The 21,026-nt window shown below is 48.5% G+C and overlaps 1 protein-coding gene across 1 annotated transcript in view; it reads right to left on the bottom strand.

Annotated features, from left to right (window-relative positions):
- The window catches only part of GNG12 (G protein subunit gamma 12), a 41,385-nt gene that overhangs the window by 3,702 nt on the left and 16,657 nt on the right, over window positions 1–21,026 (bottom strand). The window lies entirely within an intron of this gene.

Raw genomic sequence — 21,026 nt, 5'->3', positions numbered from 1 at the left:
TCCTGAGTGTCTGCTTGGTATAGAACATGGTGTTTTTTCTAGACCCCTCATTTTCCTGCGTTTTTCTGAGCACCTTAAATCGGTTTCTCCCAAGCTGCACTCTTCAAATTCTGCCACACCCTTTTGGAGAAAAGCAAACTGCTCAGGCAAGGAACTAGTGTAGCAGTAGAATTCCTACTGTATTTGCAAATGATCTGCATCCATCAGCTCATCTTTTTCAGGGTCCGACTTTATCTTTGCTATCCTCTAGGGCTTTATTTCTTCTCTTTTCCCTGCCTGGTCCACCCAGATGATTGGCCTTAGGTCCACTGGAAGAGAACAGCCAGGAGGCCCTGGCTGGGAAACAATAATAATAATAATTGGGGTATTTGTTAAGCGCTTTCTCTGTGACAGGCACTGTACTAAGTGCTGGGGTGGATCCAAGGAAATAGGATCCACAGTCCCTGTTCCACTTAGGGTTCACAATTTCAATTCTCATTTTACAGATGAGGTTACTCAGGCATGGAGAAGTAAAGTAACTTGCCCAAGGTCACACAGCAGACAAGTAGCAGAGCCAGGATCAAAATTCAAGACTTTCTGATTCCCAGGCCCGTGCTTGATCCTGGTCCTGGAAGAATCGTGTCACTTTTCTGCAGACCTACAAAGGTGACCACTCATCCCCCAGAGGAGCCACCTGAAGTAATGGTATCAGGTACGATGCGACCGACATAGAAATGGAATTTGAGTGTGCCCTGGGTGCTATGGATGGTACCGAATGCTTGCATGTCATTATCATTATCATCATCATCATAAGTAGCACAGGGGGTGAAAAAGAAAAAAAAGGACTTCCTGTAGACCTTGAGCTTTTACTCCCTCTTATCTTTCTTTGGCATCCCCGAGGCAATCATTCTGGCTCACCACCAGGGAACACAAGGGGAATCAACTAAACGGCACCAGGGAAACACTAGGGGAATTAACAAAAAAGGTACACGTTTAGTGTTTAGTGTCGTGACAAGGAAAAATCCACTTAGTCAGCTAGCCCTCTAGTTCTGCAGTTCTGGCGAGGCTTAACTGGGTGACTCAGGGATGCAGGTGGAGGAGAGGAGGGGAGGGGAAGTAGGAGGAGGAGAGGGGAGGAGAGGAGGAGAGGGGAGAAGAACGTAGGGGAGGAGAGAGGAGGGAAGGAGAGAGGAGAGGAGAAGCGGCCTTTTGCAAAGCCTCCGAGTCCCCTGGGTGCAGGGAGACGAAAGAGAGAGGTCACCACAAGGCGAGATGTAAACTCCCGCTCCAGAGATTCCGGGGACTCCCGGGTGTGGTTTTGTATTTCAAAAACCTGTCCAATTTGCCCCGGTCCAGAAATGAGAGCTTGGCGAAGGGGGTGAGGGTGAGGTTTGTTCCCCTGACACTCCAGGGTAGGAACGGTGGTGGCAGTAGAAGTGGGAATAATGAGATTTATTGAGTACCCACTGAGGGAGGCAGGGCCCTCTACCAAGTGCTCAGGAGAGCACTACACAGACACGAAGCATGTTGCCTGCCCACAAGGAGCTTACACTCTACTTGCAGAGACAGACAGAAACCTTGGCAACAGAGACCGAACGAGGCAGGTGGCTAGAAGGTGAATTCAATGAAAGGCGGTTGCACTGGGGGCAAAAGAGAAGCTGGAACAGGGACTGTGGATCCTATATGAGAAGCACTTAGGACTGCGAGGCATTAACCCTAATCTTTCTTCCATATCTGAGATTCCTCTTTTTCAGCTTAGCCTGGGACCTTCTAGACCGTAAACTCGTTGTGGGCAGAGAATGCGTCTATTTATTGTTATATTGCACTCTTCCAAGCACTTAGTATAGAGCTCTGCACAGAGTAAGTGTTCAATAAATACGATTGATTGAATGAATGAATGACCCTGCCGGACCAAGACCGGCCCCATTTTCTGATCACGGAACCATTAGGTTAGAGCGTCACTATCAGTTGATGGGTGGTGTGCAACTCCAAAATGGGGTGACTCTTCAGCCACTGCTCAATCCACTCTAGTGGTCAGCGTGGCTCATTGGAAAGAACCCGGGCTTGGGAGTCAAAGGTCATGGGTTCGAATCCCGGCTCTGCCACTTAGCTGTGTGACCTTGGGCAAGTCACTTGACTTCTCTGTGCCTCAGTTACCTCATCTGTAAAATGAGGATTAACTGTGAGCCTCACGTGGGACAACCTGATTACCCTGTATCTACCCCAGCGCTTAGAACAGTGCTCTGCACATAGTAAGCACTTAACGAATACCAACATTATCATTATTATTATTAAAGGTCAATGTCCACACTAACGGAGACGAAAAGCCCTATTCACTCATTCATTCAATCGTATTAATTGAGCGCTTACCGTGTGTAAAGCACTGTACTAACCACTTGGGAGAGTACAACAGACACATTCCCCGCCCTCAACAAGCTCACATTCTAGAAGGGGAGACAGACATTAATAGAAAAAAATTACAGATGTGTACATATATGCTGTGGGGCTGGGAGGGAGGATGAATGAGGGAGCAAGTTATGGCGACAGGAGCAACTCAGGGCGACACAGAAGGGAGTGGGAGAAGAAAAGAGGAGGGGTTAGTCAGGGAAGTCCGATGGGAGGAGGTGTAAGTTTCTTGCCCAGGGCCAGTGTGACCTAGGTTCTGTCCTCCCAGCTCCAGGCTCAACCCCTCAGGCTATATTGCCTGGTTAAGAGGCACGTGCTCAGTTTAAATCCCGCCATGGCTCGAGGCGAAAGAGGGGTTCCCACCCAGATTGCGGTGGGGTCTAATTTTAGTCAGATGCCTTACACAGTGACCATGTCCCAGGGCAACAGCTAACACCCAAGGCTGTGGAAATCCCAAATCCCATTTAGGAGGTCACCGGAGTAATCACTAACATGGAGCAGTGTTAGTTCTATAACATCGGGAGTTGCATTCCCACAGAACCCTGTGTTCAATCAGTAGTATTTATTGAGCGCTTACTGTGTGCAGAGCACTGTACTAAGCGCTTGGAAGAGTGGATTGGCTTAGTGGATAGAGCACAGGCCTAGGATTCAGAAAGACCTGGGTCTAATCCCGGCTCCACCACTCACCTGCTCTGTAACCTGGGCAAGTCACTTGATCTCTCTGTGACTCAGTTACCTCCTCTGTAAAACAGGGATTAAGACTGTGAGCCCCACGTGGGACAGGGCCTGTGTCCCACCTGATTTGCTTGATTCCACCCCAGTGTTTAGTATAGTGCCTGGTACATAGAGCTTAATACCGTAATTATTATTATTCTTTATACCAACTCTGTTGTAGTGTACTCTCCCAAGCACTCTACACTCAGTAAGTGCTCAATAGATGCCAGTGATAATGACGATAACTAAAGCTCCACGTTTCTTTCCTCTGGTGGTCCACTTGCTTCATTCACCTGCACTCATCTCTCTTAGCCTGAGCCCGAGAAGCAACCTCTGGAACTGCCCTTCACAGAAATGTCCCTTAGGCCACAACCTCCAATTTGCAGCCTGCTCATCGGCAAAATCTCCCTAGGCAGAACGGCACAGAACATCCCCTCCCTAACTGGCTCTTCGAACATTCCCTGCTGGGTTTCTGGGTGTGAGCTGGTTTTTCTGTACCTCGGGACAGTTAAGACTTATCAAGCCAAGGAGTCATGAGCCGATCGGATTCCTCCTCCCTCCCCACCCTCCTAGAGTTCTGCAGACGACCCCGTGGCCTTGGCCTGGGTCGCCTGCCTTTCCCTCCCCCCAACCCCGGGGACCGGTCTAGAAGCTTGCACTCTGCCATAGTTAAAGGCTTCTGACAGCTGCCCGATTTGGCGTTTGGGGACCGAGAAATAAAGCCGACTTTGTTGAGCCTGCACGTGTCGGCGCAAGGCAACCATTCGTCTGCTCCTTAATCCCGGGCACCGGGCGCTTCAAACCGATCTCGGCCCGGTCATTCGATCCGGGCCGGGTGGAGAGAGGGGGGCACGGATCGCCCTGGGAGAAGGCTAGGAGCCGGTGACGTCAATGCGGAGCAGGCCACGCTCGAGCTCAAAAGCTCCTCCTGCAAGGCCTGAGGTCTCCCCCGGCTCCAACCGCCTCGTGCCATGCAGAAATTCGGGGAGCCTCAAGGCCCTGGCTTTCCGTGGCATGCAGCGGTGCTGGGAGGTCTGCCTTTCCTGAGGGAAAACCTGACTGGAGAAATCTGGGAGGGGTGCTCGGCCCGGGGAAAGAGGCAGGAAGCATCAGGGGGTCAGGCTGACTGGAATCCTCCTCAGCTGCTCAAAATTTACAGCCACACATGCAGGGAGAGCTTCCACCCTCCCCTCCTCCACTCCCCCCCACCCTCCTGCAGCTGCCGGGAAACAGAAGGGAAAGATAAGCAGTTTCCCCTCCCCTTGCCTGAAACCCACATGTCAGCTGCACTGGCAACCTTTTATATTCCCCCTCGCACCCCCCGGCCCACCGCACCATAGCACTTGTGTCCATATCCGTCATGAATTTATTTCTATGAATGTCGGTCTCCCCCTCTAGACTGTGAGGTCCTTGTGGGTCGGGAACGTGCCTACCAATTCTGTCGTACTAGACTCTCCTAAGTGCTCGGTATGGTGCTCTGCACCACGGTAAGCGTTCGATAAATACCACCACGTGACTGATTTCGCAAGAGGTAAAAAAAGAATAAAAGATTAAAATGCAACCGGCCAGAGGAAAGTTGTAATTCCAGGTGACATTATCAGATGGAGAAAGACAGACCCCCGAGCACGAGCACGTTGTGAAAGGAATGAGGAGAGGACCACTAAGCGATTCCTCAAAACTGACAATTACTCTCCCCCGCTTCATCGAAGGCACAATGCCTTCCCCGACTAAATCCTCCTTTCTTTCTCTACCCCTGTGTTTAGTACAGTGTCTGGCACATGGTAAGTGTTTAACATATACCATTAAAAAAAAAGAGTTTGAGGGATCGTGACCAACCAGGCTGAGCCTCTAAAATTGGCTGGGTCCCTCCCCTGAAATGATCTACACCTGAAGAAATATAAAAGACTCCTTTCCTAAAAAAAATGGTATTGGCTAAATGCTTACTAGGTGCCAGGCACTGTACCAAGCATTCATTCATTCAACTGTATTTATTGTGCACTTACTGTATGCAGAGCACTGTATTAAGCGCTTGGAAGAGTACAATACAACAAGAAACACACTGGTATAGGTACAAGATCATCAGGATTGACACAGTCCCTCTCCCTTATGAGGCTCACAGTCTTCATCCCCATTTTACAGATGAGGAAGCTGAGGCCCAGAGAAATGAAGCGACTTGCCCAAGGTCACACAGGTGAGTGGCAAAGCTGGGATTAGAACCCAGGTCCTCTGACTCCCGAGGCCATGCTTCCTTCTGCCTTCTTACTTGATTTTTTTGCTGTCTGACACAAGGAAAGCACAAGCTTTTGGAAACCTAAAACCACTTTGGCATTTGGGAGCGAGTCGGATGAGACTGAGGCTCAAGCATTAATTAGATGCAGGGCTCCTGAGAGACACCTCTGTGCCCTCTGACTGTCCCTGGCTTGAGGTGGGTCTGGGTCAGTCACCATTCCCTTCCCTCATCCCACAATGACTCTCCCCTTCTTTCTTCATCTGTAAAATGGGGATTAAGACTGTGAGCCCCACGTGGGACAACCTGATTCCCCTGTGTCTACCCCAGCGCTTAGAACAGTGCTCTGCACATAGTAAGCGCTTAACAAATACCAACATTATTATTCTTTAAAGCCTTATTGGAAGTCCCATCTCCTCCAAGAGGCCTTCCCTGACTAAGCCTTGCTTTCCTCTTCTCCCACTCCCTTCTGCACCGCCCTGACTTGCTCCCTTTATTCACCCGCCTCCCAGCCCCACAGCACTTTTGCACATATCTTTAATTTATTTATATTAATGTCTCTCTCCCCTCCTCTAGACTGTAAGTTTCTTGTGGGCAGGGAATGTATCTGTTTATTGTTTTATTGTACTGTCCCCAGTGCCTAATACAGTGCTCTGCACATAGTAAGTGCTCAATAAATAGGACTGACTGACATTCCACAGGACACGGCTGCACAGCGGTGCGGTCTAGTGGGTAGAGCATGGGCCTAAGAATCAGAAGGACCTGGGTTCTAACTCTGACTCCGCCACTTGTCTGCTGTGTGACCTTGGGCAAGTCATTTCACCTCTCTATAACTCAGTTCCCCCATCTGTATAACGGGGATAGGGCCTGTGTGTGCGACCCAATTTGCTTGTATCCGCTCCAGCGCTTAGTGCAGTGCCTGGCGCATAGTAAGTGCTTACCAAATACCATTATTATTATTCTTATTAACAAATACCAAAATCATCATCATCATCTTGCACTAGAAGAAACGGCTGTGCACATGTTGTGTGGAGTCGGGAAAAGCATGCGGGTTACCATAGGAGTTTTCCTTAATGAAGGGGTCATCAGGAACAAATGCTGGCGTTATTGGAATACAGGGGCGTGCACTTAAATTTTCTAACTCCGACTGAGCTGATGATGGTGAACTGATACTCTTGCCAATGAACAACCCCAAACTGCGACTGTACGCAGGACTGGATTAATATGATTAAAGCCATGAACTCCCCAGCCCTGCCACAGAAATAAATCTACAGTTTTCTAAATGAAAACATTTATATAAAGAAAAATGTATGCTCCACGGTCTGGGGTAAAGCCAGTCTATTTTGCCAGTACGCACTTCTAACATGACTTTCCGCTCACCGTGTCTGACTTGATTGAAGCAGCATGGCCTAGTGGCAAGAGCCCGGGTTTGGGAAGCGGAGGACGTGGGTTCTAATCCCAGCTCTGCCACTTGTCTGATATGTGACCTTGGACAAGTCACTTAACTTCTCTGTGCCTCAGTTACCTCATCTGCAAATGGGGATTAAGACTGAGCCCCACGTGGGACAACCTGATGACCTTGCATCTACCCCAATGCTTAGAACAGTGCTCGGCACATAGTAAGTGCTTAACAAATACCATAAAAAGAAAATACGATTGATTGAACCTCACAAAATCTACTATCTTCTCAATAGGAGAGTTAATCGGACCCTGACTAAATTGACTTTTGCTCTCAGAAGGCTTCACCCTAGCCCTGTTGGTGGGTAATTTCTCTGAAAGCGAATGGGAAGGCATTTCGTTCAGTAATAATAATAATAACAATTGGGTGGTAATTAAGTACTTACTGTAACAGACACTATATTAAGCACTAGGGTAGATAAAGATAATCAGGCCGGACACAGTCCCTGAACCACCGAGATCTCACAGTCTTAATCCCCATTTTCCAGATGAGGTAACCGAGGCCCAGAGAAGTGAAGCAACTGGCCCAAGTTCACCCAGCAGACGTGTGGTGGGGCTGGGATTAGAATCCAGGTCTTCTGATTTTCAAATCCCTGCTCTTTCCACTAGACCAGGCCGCTCCTCAGTATTTACCTCCCTGGAGAAGGAGCACCTAGAAACGAGGCACACCTAATCCGCCCTACCCCGGGGCCGGGGTTAGGGGGTGGAGGAGGGGTGTTGGAAAGTGCTGACTGGGCCTGGCCAAGGATCACTGACCCTCTTGGCTTGCTGAGACTTTAAAGGCCCGGGGCAGGGCAGAGCGATCCGATCCTCCCAGGGGCCGCTCGGCTCATTGGCTGGCAAGGGCCGTGGAGCCCTCTGCCTGGTAACGTACTGGTCGGGGGAGGGCTCCTCTGACGGGTAGTCGGGAGGGACTTAGGCATCCGGGCTCCCGGTGGGCCGGCTGTGGGCTCCGAGCCAGGCAGACCTGTGGGCAGCTGCAGGCTCACGGCATGAAGACTGAAGTGGGAGAAGCACGATGGCCTGGCGGATAGAGCCTGAGCCTGGGAATCAGAAGGACCTGGGGTTCTACCGTCTGCTGTGTGACCTTGGGCAAGTCACTTCACTTCTCTGTGCCTCAGTTTCCTCATCTGGAAAATGGGGATAAAGACTGGGAGCCCATGTGGGACATATCAGACAGAAAATTGCTCTGCCCCACTTCAAAGGCTTATTGAAGGCATATGTCCTCCAAGAAGCCTTCCCTGACTAATCCCTCCTCTCCTCTCACTCCCATCTGCACCTCTCTTACTTGCTCCTTCATTCATCCCTCCCATCCCCACAGGGCACACACACATATATATATAAATTACAGATACACATATAATTTATCTATTTATATTAATGTCTATCTCCCCCTCTAGACTGTGAGCTCATTGTGGGCAAGAATGTATCTATTTATTGTTATACTGTACTCTCCCAAGAGCTTAGTACAGTGATTTGCACACAATAAGCGCTAAATAAATACAACAGTGAATGATCATGGACAGTGCCCAACCTGCTTATTTCAAATCTCCCCCAGTGCTTAGTACATGCCTGGCTCGTAGTAAACGCTTAACAAATACCATTATAAAAAAAGAAGACAAAAACCCCTCCCCAGGCAGTCTGCCCACATAAGCTGAAACAGCAGAGTTGAGAGCTTCAGAATAAAATGTCGGTCAGCATTTAACGGGCTCCACAGTGCACAAAAGGTTTTACAAATTGGAGCCAGACAAATACACATCGAGTGTAAAGAGGGGGCTCCGTCCGCCCCCTGCCCCCCCGGACGGTCACCACCTACTGCCCTTGCAAACGGGAGGGTGACGACGCCTTCCGTTCGATCGGCCGGCCAACGTGTGAAAACGAACGGAGAGAGCGTCTGGGCCCGCTGACCAACGTTAGGGATCGCCGGAACGTCTCTTCCAGAGAGGTCTGAGTGACCGCTGGGCCCGATATCTGCTGCTTGCTACTGACCCGGGGGCACTCTGTCTTGTTTTGCATGGTAGACAGGGAGGAGGTGAAGAACGCCTGCCATTGAAATATACCTCGTCCTCCAAGGCGGCCTTTCACTGAATCCAACGGGGGGATGGTCGCAGGAGGGATAAAAAGAGGGTTCCAAGTTCTCTCAGCTCTGGAGGTGGGTCGTAAGGACGCGAGACCCTAAATGATCCGATCACTGGGTCAGCCTGGTGGCCCTTCCCGCCCCTAGGAAGGGAGAGATAACAGGAGTCTTGGAGCAGGGTGTGTAATGGCTACTCCTTGGACTTCTGCTCTCAAAGTTATAGAAATAGGTGGGCTGCTTGGGGAGTGTTTTTTTTTTAATTATTTTCCTAATTTTTTATGGTACTCATTAGGCACTTACTACGTTCCAGGGACTGCACTAAGCCCTGGGGTAGATTTGAGATAACCTGGTTGGACACCACGTGGGGCTCACAGTCTTCATCCCCATTTTACAGATGAGGTAACTGTCTGCTCAGCCCCAGCTTCAGACCAACCACCCAAGCACCTAAGCCCTACTTGAGTCTTTGCGCTTCTCCCTTTCCTCCACTGATGCACTTCAGAACCCACGACCATGACTTTATCCAATCCTTGCTCGAACCTATCGATATCTGAATCTTCCATTTCTCCCCCAACACATGAAGAAAGACGACGGAGATGGGGACCACTCTTACATAAATAGGGGGCTGCACGAGGGTCCTCGCAAAGCCCTGGTAGAGATAAAGGACTCGTGTCGCCAGGGGAATGGGGAGAACGGGAGGAGAAAATGATCTCCTTTGTGGCTTAGGTTTCCTCAGAGATAGGACAGGGATTTTCTAGCTCTGAGAGACTCTAGAGGGAGATGCTGTTCCCTTAATATTAGACGGGCAAAGTGGGAAGATAAGAAAGAGCCGAGATTGGGCCCTTCCTGGGAAAGTGGGTCAGGAAGCTAGAGTTACAGGATCACGTTTGCCGCCTCTACGTATCCGGAGCTCGGAACAGGGGATGGGGTCCGCGGCACCGGCAAAATGGAGAAGTCAACACCATCACCCAGTGGCGTAAGCTATCGTTCAGTCGAATCAAGGGCGTAGGTCGTAATCTAGAGAAGCAGCATGGCCCAGTGGATAGAGATTGGTCCTGGGAGTTGGAAGGACCTGGGTTCTCATCCCTACTCTGCCACTTTTCTGCTGTGTGACCTTGAGTAAGTCACCTTACTTCTCTGGGCCTCAGTTACTTCATCTGTGAAATGGAGATTGAGACTGGGACCTCTAGGTGGGATAGGGACCGATTATCTTGGATCCACCCCAGCATTTAGTACAGTGTATGGCACATTGCAAGTGCTTAACAAATAACAAAAATAATAATCGGTGGTACTGACTCAATGCCCAGCGGGTGCAGACCTCTGTGAGAATCCTTGATCATGGTATTTATTGAACACTTACTGAGTGCAGAGCATTGTACTAAGCGCTTGGGAGAGAATACAACAGAGTTGATAGACATGATCCCTGCTCACAGGGAGCTTATGGTTTGTGTTTGGGAGAGTACAATTCCCTTTTGGGTAGCTTCCTTGCTGAGATTTCTTCCCAGAGCCTTAGGTCCCGTGGGGAGTCTCAGCTGGGAACTGGGAGCCACATAACAGGATTGTGACGTCTTTATCCCTGGCTTCCCAAAAAACAGACTTGCAAGTTTGTTGGGTTTTTTTTCCTGGTATTTCATTCATTCAATCATATTTATTGAGTGTTTCCTCTGTGCAAAGCACACAGTGGTATTTGCTAAGCGTTTACTACATGCCAGGTAGAGACAAGCTAGTCAGATTGGACACACTCCGTGTCCCATATTGGGCTCGTGGTCTTAATCCCCATTTTACAGATGATGAAATGAAGGAACAGAGAAGTGAAGTGACTTGCCCAAGGTCACAGCAGAAAAGTGGTAGAGCCAGGACCAGAACCTGGTCTTTTTGACTCCCAAGCTCATGCTCTAATAATAATAATAATGGTGCCATTTATTAAGTGCTTACTATGCGCCAGGCACTGTACTAAACGCTGGGGTGGATATGAGCAAATCAGGTTGGACTCAGTCCCTGTCCCATAAGGGACTCACAGTCTCAATCCCCATTTTACAGATGAGGGAACTGAGGCCCAGAGAAGTGAAGCAACTTGCTCAGGGTCACACAGCAGACAAGTGGCCGAGCCAGAATTAGAACCCATGACCTTCTGACTCCCAAGCCCGGGCTCTATTCACTAGGCCACGCCGTCAGTGCCGAAACCACAAGATGAAGGAGCCGAGAGTAATTCTGGCCCCCTGCTGGAACCTCCACGGACTAGGGAAGGGGTGAGAAAGGAAAAGCAAACCACTCGACTCCCAAGAGCGCGTGCACTGGCCAAGACGCCGGTAGGTGAGGAAGTAACGAAGGGAATCACGGGCCAACAGGAAATAACGGTGGTGTCGCCCCTCGCTCACACATGGCAGCCCTGCACTGCGCTGTTTCCCAGGCCCCACGGGGACCGGAGAAATAGCCAAGTGGCATCTCCAGGAAAGCATTTTAATGAGATGAAGGTGATGCCACTGCTTGGTTTATGGCTGCGGGGGGTGGAGAGAGGAAGAGAAGGCTCCAGTCCAGGCCGGGGAAGACAGCTCACTTTCCAAAACAGTTCTTGCTCTGGAGCTTCCTTTTGAACCCCTCCCTGTCTCCAAAACCATGGGAAAAGGAGCTGAGCAAGGAGGAGATGACTACACGACGTTGCCCTTTCACTTGGAACTGGATGCAAGCAAATCCAGTTGGGCACAGTCCCTGTCCCACGTGGGACTCGCAGTCTTAATCCCCATTTTTACAGATGAAGTAACTGAGGCCCAGAGAAGTGAAGTGACTGGCCCAAGGTCACACAAGGTCACACACTTGTCAGCAGACAAGTGGCAGAGCCAGGACCCACGTCCTCTGATTCCCAAGCCTACATCTGTGCCACTAGACCACGCTGCTTCCTCTTGTGCTTAAAAGAGCACAAGTTTCTTGCCCTGCCCAAGTGCCCAAACTCTGCCAAAGATAGCGTCTGCTGGCATGGTGGGGCTCGTGAGATAGATACCTCAGAACGAGTAGTCTTACCCAGTCTCCCCGGCCAGACGCAGACAAAATTCAGAGGCCACATTCTCTGGCGAGTGGAGAAGGTTTTTTTTTTTAATGTGGGAAAGAGTCAGCCTCGCCCTCCGGGAGCCGAGGGAAGCGGATGAAAAGACACGTCTGATTTGTGGTAAATTCTCACAGTTCCCCAGAAAACGTTCTGGCATGTAAGAAGCCCTCTTTCCTGTTCTTGCCTCATGTGGTGAGTCACAGCTAGCTGCTTTTATACTATGAGCCTGCAAAATCAAATCTTTTTCACTCTGAGCGTGAAAGCCTAAACAGACATCTCTTGATTTGGGGACCGGATGTGGGGGCTTTTAATAATGATTATAGTATTTGCTCTGCGCTTACTATCTTCCAGGTACTGAACTAAGCACTGGGGTGGATACAAGCAAACTGGGTTGGACACTGTCCCTGTCCCACATGGGACTCGCAGTCTCAATCCCCATTTTACAGATGAAGTCGCTGAGGTCCAGAGAAGTGAAGTGACTTGCCCAAGGTCACAGAGAAGACAGGAGGTGGAGTCAGGATTAGAACCCATGACTTTCTGACTCCAAGGTCTGTGCTCTATCCATTAGGCCACACTGCTTCTCTTTCTCTGCTTCTTTTATTTTCTGATCAGTATCATGTGAGGAAGGAACACTAATCGATTATTAAGCATCGACTATGTATTGTATTCTCCCAAGAGCATAGTACAGCACCCTGCACAGAGTAAGTGCTCAATAAATAGCACCGATCGACTGATTTGTGCAAGGACAGAAGAAATATCGTCAGGATATGGAAAAACAAAGTCTAAGACGGCACCTCATCTAAAAACCAGGAGTCTGGCATGGCACTTGGCAATCCAAAAAGGGGCCGCTCCTTTGGAGCAGAAGATTCGTGAGGAATGTCTCCCCTTTTACTGTTACGTGGTACTCTCCCAAGCACTTAGTACAGTGCTTTGCACACAATAAGTGCTCAATAAATACAACTGAATGAGTGAACATAGTGAGCACTCAATAAATACCATTCATTGACCAATTGATGGATCGAGAAACAAGGATGCAAAAGCCCAAACAGCACGGAGCATCGCGAGCCACGTGTACATCAATCCAGGCAAGAGCAGTCCGTGTGTGTGCCCAAGATGTGCAGAGGAGTAGATTCTGCTGGGGCATTGTCAGCACCAAAGAGATTACCGTTGGTGCCACAAAACTGGGATTCGACATAATCGGATCGGACACGGTCCCTGTCCCACTTGGGACTCCCAGTCTTCAGAGGTGAGGTAAGAGCAGGTAACATCCCCATTTTATAGATGAAGGAACAGACCCAGAGAGGGTTTTTTTTTTTAAATGGTATTTAAGCGCTTACTACATGCCAGGGACTAAGTACTGGGGTAGATACAAGTTAATCAGGTTGGACACAGTCCCCGTCCTCATGGGGCTCACAGTCTTAATCCCCATTTTACAGTTAAGAAAACTGAGGCCCAGGGAAGTGAAGTGACTTGGCCAAGGAGACAAGTGGCAGAGCTAGGATTGGAATCCAGATCCTTCTGACTCGCAAGCCTGTGCTCTATCCACTAGAGTAATAATAATAGTGATAATGATACTTATTAAGTGCTTACTATGTGCCAAGCACTCTAAGCCCTGGGATAGATACATGGTAGTGTGACTTGCCCAAGGTCTCCCTGAAGGTGGCTGGGCTCGTATCTGGGTCTCCAGACTCCCAGGCTAGGGGGCCACATTAATCAACCAATCAATCAGTGGTATTTATTGAGCACTCACTATGTGCAGAACACTAAACTGAACACCTGGACGAGAACAAAACAACAGAGCTGGTAGACGTGCCCCGCCCACAAGAAGCTTACTGTCTAGAGTAAGAACTGAAAGAGCAAACAAAAGGTGGGTGTGCAGGGAAAGGTGCCTGACCGGGTGAAAACCTTTCACGTGCCGGGGTGCTTCCTGCTGGGGTGAAGTCCGATGAGTTCAGGCCCCACGGGCCTCAAAGAGAAATCTGCCAGCCCACAGTCTAAAGCACCCAGGAATGGGCCAGACTTCCTGTTGTACAATTTATGTAAATGGACCTTGTGTCCTGGATTAGGGCCAGCTGCTTTGTATGGCAGGCATGTGTGAGTAATCTGACCGAAAGCGGGCAATTTGGCTTTCCGGAACCTCAGCTCACAGTCCCTAGCGAGGCCTGTCACACCTCCTCCTCAGGCAGCAGCTGTATTCTGTCCCTCCCTGGGCCAGTGAAGCCACGCACTCCTCAGGGTCAGACGATAACCTCACAAACTATGCCAGGGGACAGGCTAGCATCTGGGATAGAGACTTTCAAACCTCAGGGCGGCACAATTACTTACTCATTCAAGAGTTGGGATGACGGCGGAACGCCTCTCTCAGGACCTTACGAGCCCAGATCACACAGAGAACACGTGTGCCGGGCTCATTAAGCATTTTGATTTCTCCAGGTCACGCACAGGCTGAACGCCAGTCTGAGCTATAGGGGAGAATCCATGAGAATGCCCCCTTTTTCCCTCATCCTGCCTTTCTGTAAACACTTTAATGTCCATCTCTCCCACTGGATTCTATGCTGTGGGTTGGCAGATTTGGAGGGGGAGAGAGGTGCGGGTGGGGAAGCGGCACGATGAACGAGATGGGAGCGGGAGAGTCGAAGCACCACGGTTTACCGGATAGAGCACGGACTTAGGAGTCAGAAGACCTGGGTTCTACTCCCCGTTCTGCCACGTGTCTGCTGTGTGACCTTGGGCAAGTCACTTTGCTTCTCTGGGCCTCAGTGACCACATCTGTAAAATGGGGATTAAGAGCGTGAGCCTCATGTGGGTCAGGGACTGTTTCCAACCTGATTAACTTGTATCTACTCCAGAACTTAGAACAGTGCTTGGCACATAGTAAGCACTTAAGTACCATAATTATTATTATTGTTATTAGAAAGACACAAGACTGCAATAGACTCAATTCCCCTGTAGTGGTTTCTTTTTAAGTTTGAACTGGAAAAGTTTCCTCAAGGGGCTGGTGTTCTTATGGGCTTTTTTTCTGGTTGGGGAATGCCTCCTGTGAAAATCTCCAAGAACGGAGTTCAGATTTAGAAACAATTTTTCAGAGGCCCTTTAAAGTATTCAATCACCTTGCCTGCTTCTACCTCACCTCGCTGTTCCCCTCCTACAACCCAGCCTGCACACTTAGCTCCTCTAATATCAAGCTACTCACTGTACCTCGATCTCGTCTCTCTCATCGCTGACCTCTCGCCCACATCCTGCCTCTGGCCTGGAACACCCTACCTCTTCATATCTGACAATGACTCTTCCCTCCTTCAAAACCTTATTGAAAGCATAACTCCTCCAAGAGGCCTTCCCTAAGCCCTCCTTTCCTTTTCTCTCACTCCCTTCTGCATCACCCTTGCACTTAGATTTGCTCCTCTTACTCATCCTTCCCTCAGCCCCACAGTGCTCATGTTCATATCCGTAATTTATTTTTATTTATATTAATGTCTGTCTCCCCCTGTGGACTGTAAACTCATTGTGGGCAAGGAACACATTACCCACTCTGTTACATTACACTCTCCCAAGGGCTTAGCACAGTGCTCTGCACACAGTAAGCATTCAATAAATATAATCAATTGATTGAGCAGCAATCATAAAAATGGTACCTACAGAATGCCTGCTGAGCATATTGCACTGGACTGAGTTCTTGGGAAGTTCAAAACAAGAAGTGACTACTCTTCCTCCCCACAGGGAATTTATGCTCTAATGGCATCCCCTCCTAACACCGTCTAGTCTGGGAAAGGGAGCCCAGCGTTTTCAGAAGAGATTTGATAATTAGGGTATTTGTTAAGCACTTACTATGTGACAGGCACTGTACTAAGCACTGGGGGGTGGATACAAGCAAATCAGGTTGGACACAGTCCTTATGTCCACTTTACAAATGAGCTGAGGCACCATGAAGTGACTTGTCCAAGCTTCCAAGTGGCAGAGCCAGGATTAAGACCCAGGTTCTTCTGACTTCCAGGCCCATTCACTAGGCAACACTAATTTCTTCTTTAAAAATATGAGCAGGGCTGACCCAAGAGGGCTCAAGACTTGTAGCCCCTAACCCAGGGACTAATAATAATTGTGGTATTTAAGTGCCAGGCACTATACTAAGCACTGGGCACAGAGGTGGTTAGGGTAGGTGGCGGTCCTAACAGCAAGCCTCCTCGACTTGCCGATGCAGCCTCATGGTGGGGAAGGGAGAGGTAGGAGCTTCTGCCCTCTCTGCTCCCCAGGGGATTATAACCCTGGATGATGGTGGTGAGAAAGAGAAAAGCAAGGGATCCTAGAATGAGCTACCCCTACTGCCTACCCACAACCCTGGAGGCCAGCATCCCCTTCCCCCACCCAACCCAGCCAGAAAAACCCAACTTCAACAGGCCTGTAAAGGGAAGGCTTTGTCCACATTTAAAGAGCCAGTGAAAAGGCAGTGAGCCAATCAGAGCTAGAGCCTGGACCACGAATCCACAACAGCTGCCTCCCATCACCCGTCCACTCTCCTTGTCACCTGCCTCCACAGCCTGCCCACCCACACTGTCCGCTTAAAATGCTCAAAAAGGTGCTTTTTGGCCCAATGGGGGTTAAATCCTACTCCCTCCCTCTTAGACTGTGAGCCCTATGTGGGATAGGGATTGTGTCCAATCTGATAAACTTAGGCCGGTGCTTGACACAGAGTAAGTGCTTAGAAAGTACCATAAAAAACGACCAAAATAAAAGAGCGAAACCCAGAAAAATATCTCCAACCCTGACTTGGCTTTTTTTGCCTCAAATACAGAAGGACCTGGGTTCTAATCCTAAAGGCACATCTCCTCCAAGAGGCCTTTCCTCACTAACCCCTCTTTTCCTTTTCTTCAACTCCCTTCTGTGTTGCCCTGACTTGCTCCCTTTATTCATCCTCCCTCCCAGCCCCACAGAACTTATGTATGTATCTGTAATTCATTTATTTCTATTAATGTCTATCTTGACTAGACTATAAGCTCATTCTAGGCAGGTAAGGTGTCTGTTTTACTGTTATAATGTACTCTCCCAAGAGCCGAGCACAGTGCTCTGCACACAGTAAGTGCTCAATAAATACGATCGAATGAATTGACTGACGCTCTTCTTTGTGCTAGATCACTTTGCCTCGAATGTGCATTCCCTTCCTCTTATCTACAGAGTTGAGAGTGAGAAAGCTGCTCAGTATCTGCCCATCTTATAATTGAGGCTAGGTTAGGTCACCCCAAACTTTCTCTTCTCTGGCCCAAACGGTCCCGGTTCCTTTTGGAGGTCAAACACACTCCCCTGGCAAGGGCCCACTCCCATCCAGGGAAGGGAGGCCTGGAGAAAGCCAGCGATGTCATCCCAGCTGCTCTAGTGTTCCTGATTCTACCAGCCCACAAAATTGTCACCTGTCCTGTTGACCCACACGAATGTCTCAGCAGAGGGGTGGTTGGGGGTGGTGAGAGGAGCCTGTTCTAAGCGCTGGGGTAGACATAGGGGAATCAGGTTGTCCCACGTGGGGCTCACAGTCTTAATTCCCATTTTACAGATGAGGGAACTGAGGCACAGAGAAGTTAAGTGACTTGCCCACAGTCACACAGCCGACAAGTGGCAGAGCTGGGATTCCAACTCATGAGCCCTGACTCCAAAGCCCGTGCTCTTTCCGCTGAGCCATGCTGCTTCTCGAATTAAGAGATATTAAGAGAATTAAGAGATATTAAGAGAAATAAACGACAGGGATTGTCTCTATCTGTTGACAAATTGTACATTCCAAGCACTTAGTATAGTGCTCTGCACATAGTAACCATTCAATAAATATGATTGAATGAAGTGCTTAACAAATGCCATTATTATTATTATTATTATTATTTAACTAATTCATGTGAGAGTGCTTTGGGAATAAAAGCTCTGTAGAAAACCAACGTACCCCTCTGGACTCTTAAGTTTGTTGTAGGTTTACCAACTTTCTTCTATTGTCACTAGACTGTAAGCTCGTTGTGAGCAGTGACTGTGTCTGTTTAATAATAATGGTACTTGTTAAGCGCTTTCTATGTGCCATGCACTGTTCTAAGCATTGGGGTAGATACAAGGTTATCCGGTTTTCCCACTTGGGGCTCACAGTCTTCATCCCCACTTTACAGATGAGGTAACTGAGGCACAGAGAAGTTAAGTGACTTGCTCAAAGTCACACAGCTGACAAGTGGCAGAGCTGGGTCTAAAACCCATGACCTCTGACTTCCAAGCCCATGTTCTTTCCACTAACCCACCCTGCTTTCCTGTTATATTGTACTCTCTCAAGTGCTTAGTACAGTGCTTGGTGTACAGAAAGGGCTCATTAAGTAGGACTGAATGAATGAATACTCCCCAAGCGCTCAGTACAGTGCTTTGCACACAGTAAGTGCTCAGTAAATACAATCGAATGAATTAATAATCCCCCAAGCACTTAGTACAGTGCTCTGCACATGGTTAAGTGGTCAAACAATACCATCTATCCATTAGTCCTTTCCCATCTGGTGTCAGGAGATGGGGTAAAGGTTGGGGGGAGCGGGGAGGGAAGGAAGAGGACAGAATTCACTTTTTTTCTGGTAATAGGCCAGACTTCCAGCTGAGGCCAGAGCTGATCTCCCTCAGAAGCCCAGAACTGCTGGGATAATTCAAGGCTTGATGGGATAATTGAATCTCTCATAAACCTCCTGCTGAGAAAGGTGTAATTAACCCTGCTACTGTAAAAGTATAGGAGGAACCCTCCCCTCGGTCCTGCTAATTAAAACAGAAAAAAAGGTAATTGAGTACTCAAATCCACCAGAACGAAAGGGTGCATTCTGAAGAAACAACAAGAGCTAAGACTGCCTGTTTCGCCTCTGGTTTCTTAGTCTCTAAGGGGGAAGATGCAGCTTTCCCCGCTCACAGGGAGAGGACTGTTCCCCCAGAAACAGGGGGTGGGTGGGGGAAAGTGGGGAAGAGAGAGAGAGAGAGATTCCTGGCTGGAAGAGAGAGATCATTTCTGGGAAGTTTACGTCAAACAGTGGCTTTAGTTTTGGTTTTTTTTTTGAAGGAGCGAATTCCACTGGAAGCTTTATGGGCCCTTCTAAAAATAGATCTTGGCTAAATTTATGGCTTTGTTTATTTACGTTTGGTGACATTCCGTATGTTCACCTGTAAGTTCCTCCAGTGAAAGGAATTTTATCTTGCTGTCACAGTCCTGAAACTCAGAGGCTGGAGAGGATGGGTCCGGGGAGCTCAAAGACCGCAGTTCAAACCTTATTCAAATGCTTCTTGAAGTTCCTCCTCTTCTAATAAGCCTTCCCTGCTTCACATCTAATATCCCAACTCATAAAAAATGCATTCACCACCACTGACATTTCTGTGCTCATTTATCCTTCACCTCAGCCCTTAGGTATATAAGTGCATTTATCTTGAATGTTCAGTTTATAAATATGTCTATGTCTAAGCTTATTTTGGGCAGGGACTATGTCTACTAACTCTGTTATATTGTACCCTCCCAAGCATTTAGTACACAATAAATGCTCAATAAATACGATTGACTGATTCTAGCACCCCGTTAGAATGTAAGCCTGTGTGAATATAGAATGTAAACCTGTGTGAGCAGGGAATGCTCATTCAATAGTATTTACTGAGCGTTTACTATGTGCAGAGCACTGTACTAAGTGCTTGGAATGTACATTTCCAAGGAAATGTGTTGCTTCTTCCCTTGGTACTAGCCAAGTGCTTAATACAATGCACTGCACCCAGGGTTTTTTTTTGCTGTTTATGGAATTTGTTAAACACTATGTGCCAGGCATTGTAGTGAGAGCTGAGGAAGATACAAAGTTGGACACAGTCCATGGCCCACATGGGACTCCGAATCTCAATCCCCATTTTACAGATGAGGTCACTGGGACCCAGAGAAGTGAAGTGACTTGCCCAAGGTGACCAAGCAGACAAGCGGAGCTGGGATGAGAACCCAGGTCCTTATTTTTTAAAATGGTATTTGATAAGCGTTGTGTGCCAGCCACTGTACTAATCTCTGAGGCAGAAACAAGGTTGAACACAGTCCACACCCCACAAGGAGCTCCCAGTCTTTATCTCTCTTTTATGGATGTCACTTAGGCCCATAAAATAATAATAATAATGATGGTATTTGTTAAGCACTTATGTGCCAAGCACTGTTCTAAGCACTGGGGCAGATACAAGGTAATCAGGTTGTTCCAAATTGGGCTCACGGTCTTAGTCCCCATTTTGCAGATGAGGTAACTGAGGGACAGATAAATGACTTGTCCAAAGTCACACAGCTGACTAGTGGCAGAGCCAGGATTCGCACCCACAATCTCTGACTCCCAAGCCTGGGCTCTTTCCACTAAGCCACGCTGACTTGCCCAGGGTCACACTGCAGACAAGTGGTGGAGCTGGGATGAGAACCCACAACTTTTTGACTTCCAGGCCCGGGCTATAGAAAGCCCACAGTGGGATGGGAATGTATCTGTTTATTGTTCTAGTGTAATAATAATAATAATGTCGGTATTTGTTAAGCGCTTACTATGTGCCGAGCACTGTTCTAAGCGCTGGGGTAGATACAGCGTAATCAGGTTGTCCCACTTGAGGCTCACAGTCTTAATCCCCATTTTGCAGATGAGGTAACTGAGGCACCGAGAAGTTAAGTGACTTGCCAAAAGTCACACTCCCAAGTGTACTCTCCCAAGCGCTTAGTACAGTGCTCTGCACAAAGGAAGAACTCAGTAAATACGATTGACTGACTGACTGACTCTAGGAGGCTTCCTTACTAGACATCAGCCACAAGCTCCTCAACCAATTGACTCCTGGTACCCAGGAGGTGCTTTGAGGGGGGCCTCCATAACACAAGGCCGCATTAAGCGTGTCTGACGATCAGATGGGGCTCTTGAGGCTCTTTCAGCCCTTTGGTGCTCAGAGAACATAATTAACCCCCTGCCGGGGCTCGCTTTCAAAGAAACTTCTTTATTTCCCACTGGGATACTCCACCACAAGACAGAGCACACACAGGAATTCTGGATGGTCTGTCCACAGTAAGCGCTTAATAAATATCCATCAATCAGTGGTATTTATTGTTTACTGTATACAGGTCATCATTATCAATAGTATTTATCGAGTGCTTACTT

Source organism: Ornithorhynchus anatinus, chromosome 18, assembly GCF_004115215.2.
Source record: "Ornithorhynchus anatinus isolate Pmale09 chromosome 18, mOrnAna1.pri.v4, whole genome shotgun sequence".
Taxonomy (NCBI): domain Eukaryota; kingdom Metazoa; phylum Chordata; class Mammalia; order Monotremata; family Ornithorhynchidae; genus Ornithorhynchus; species Ornithorhynchus anatinus.
This window is presented reverse-complemented; position numbering and strand designations above follow the sequence as displayed.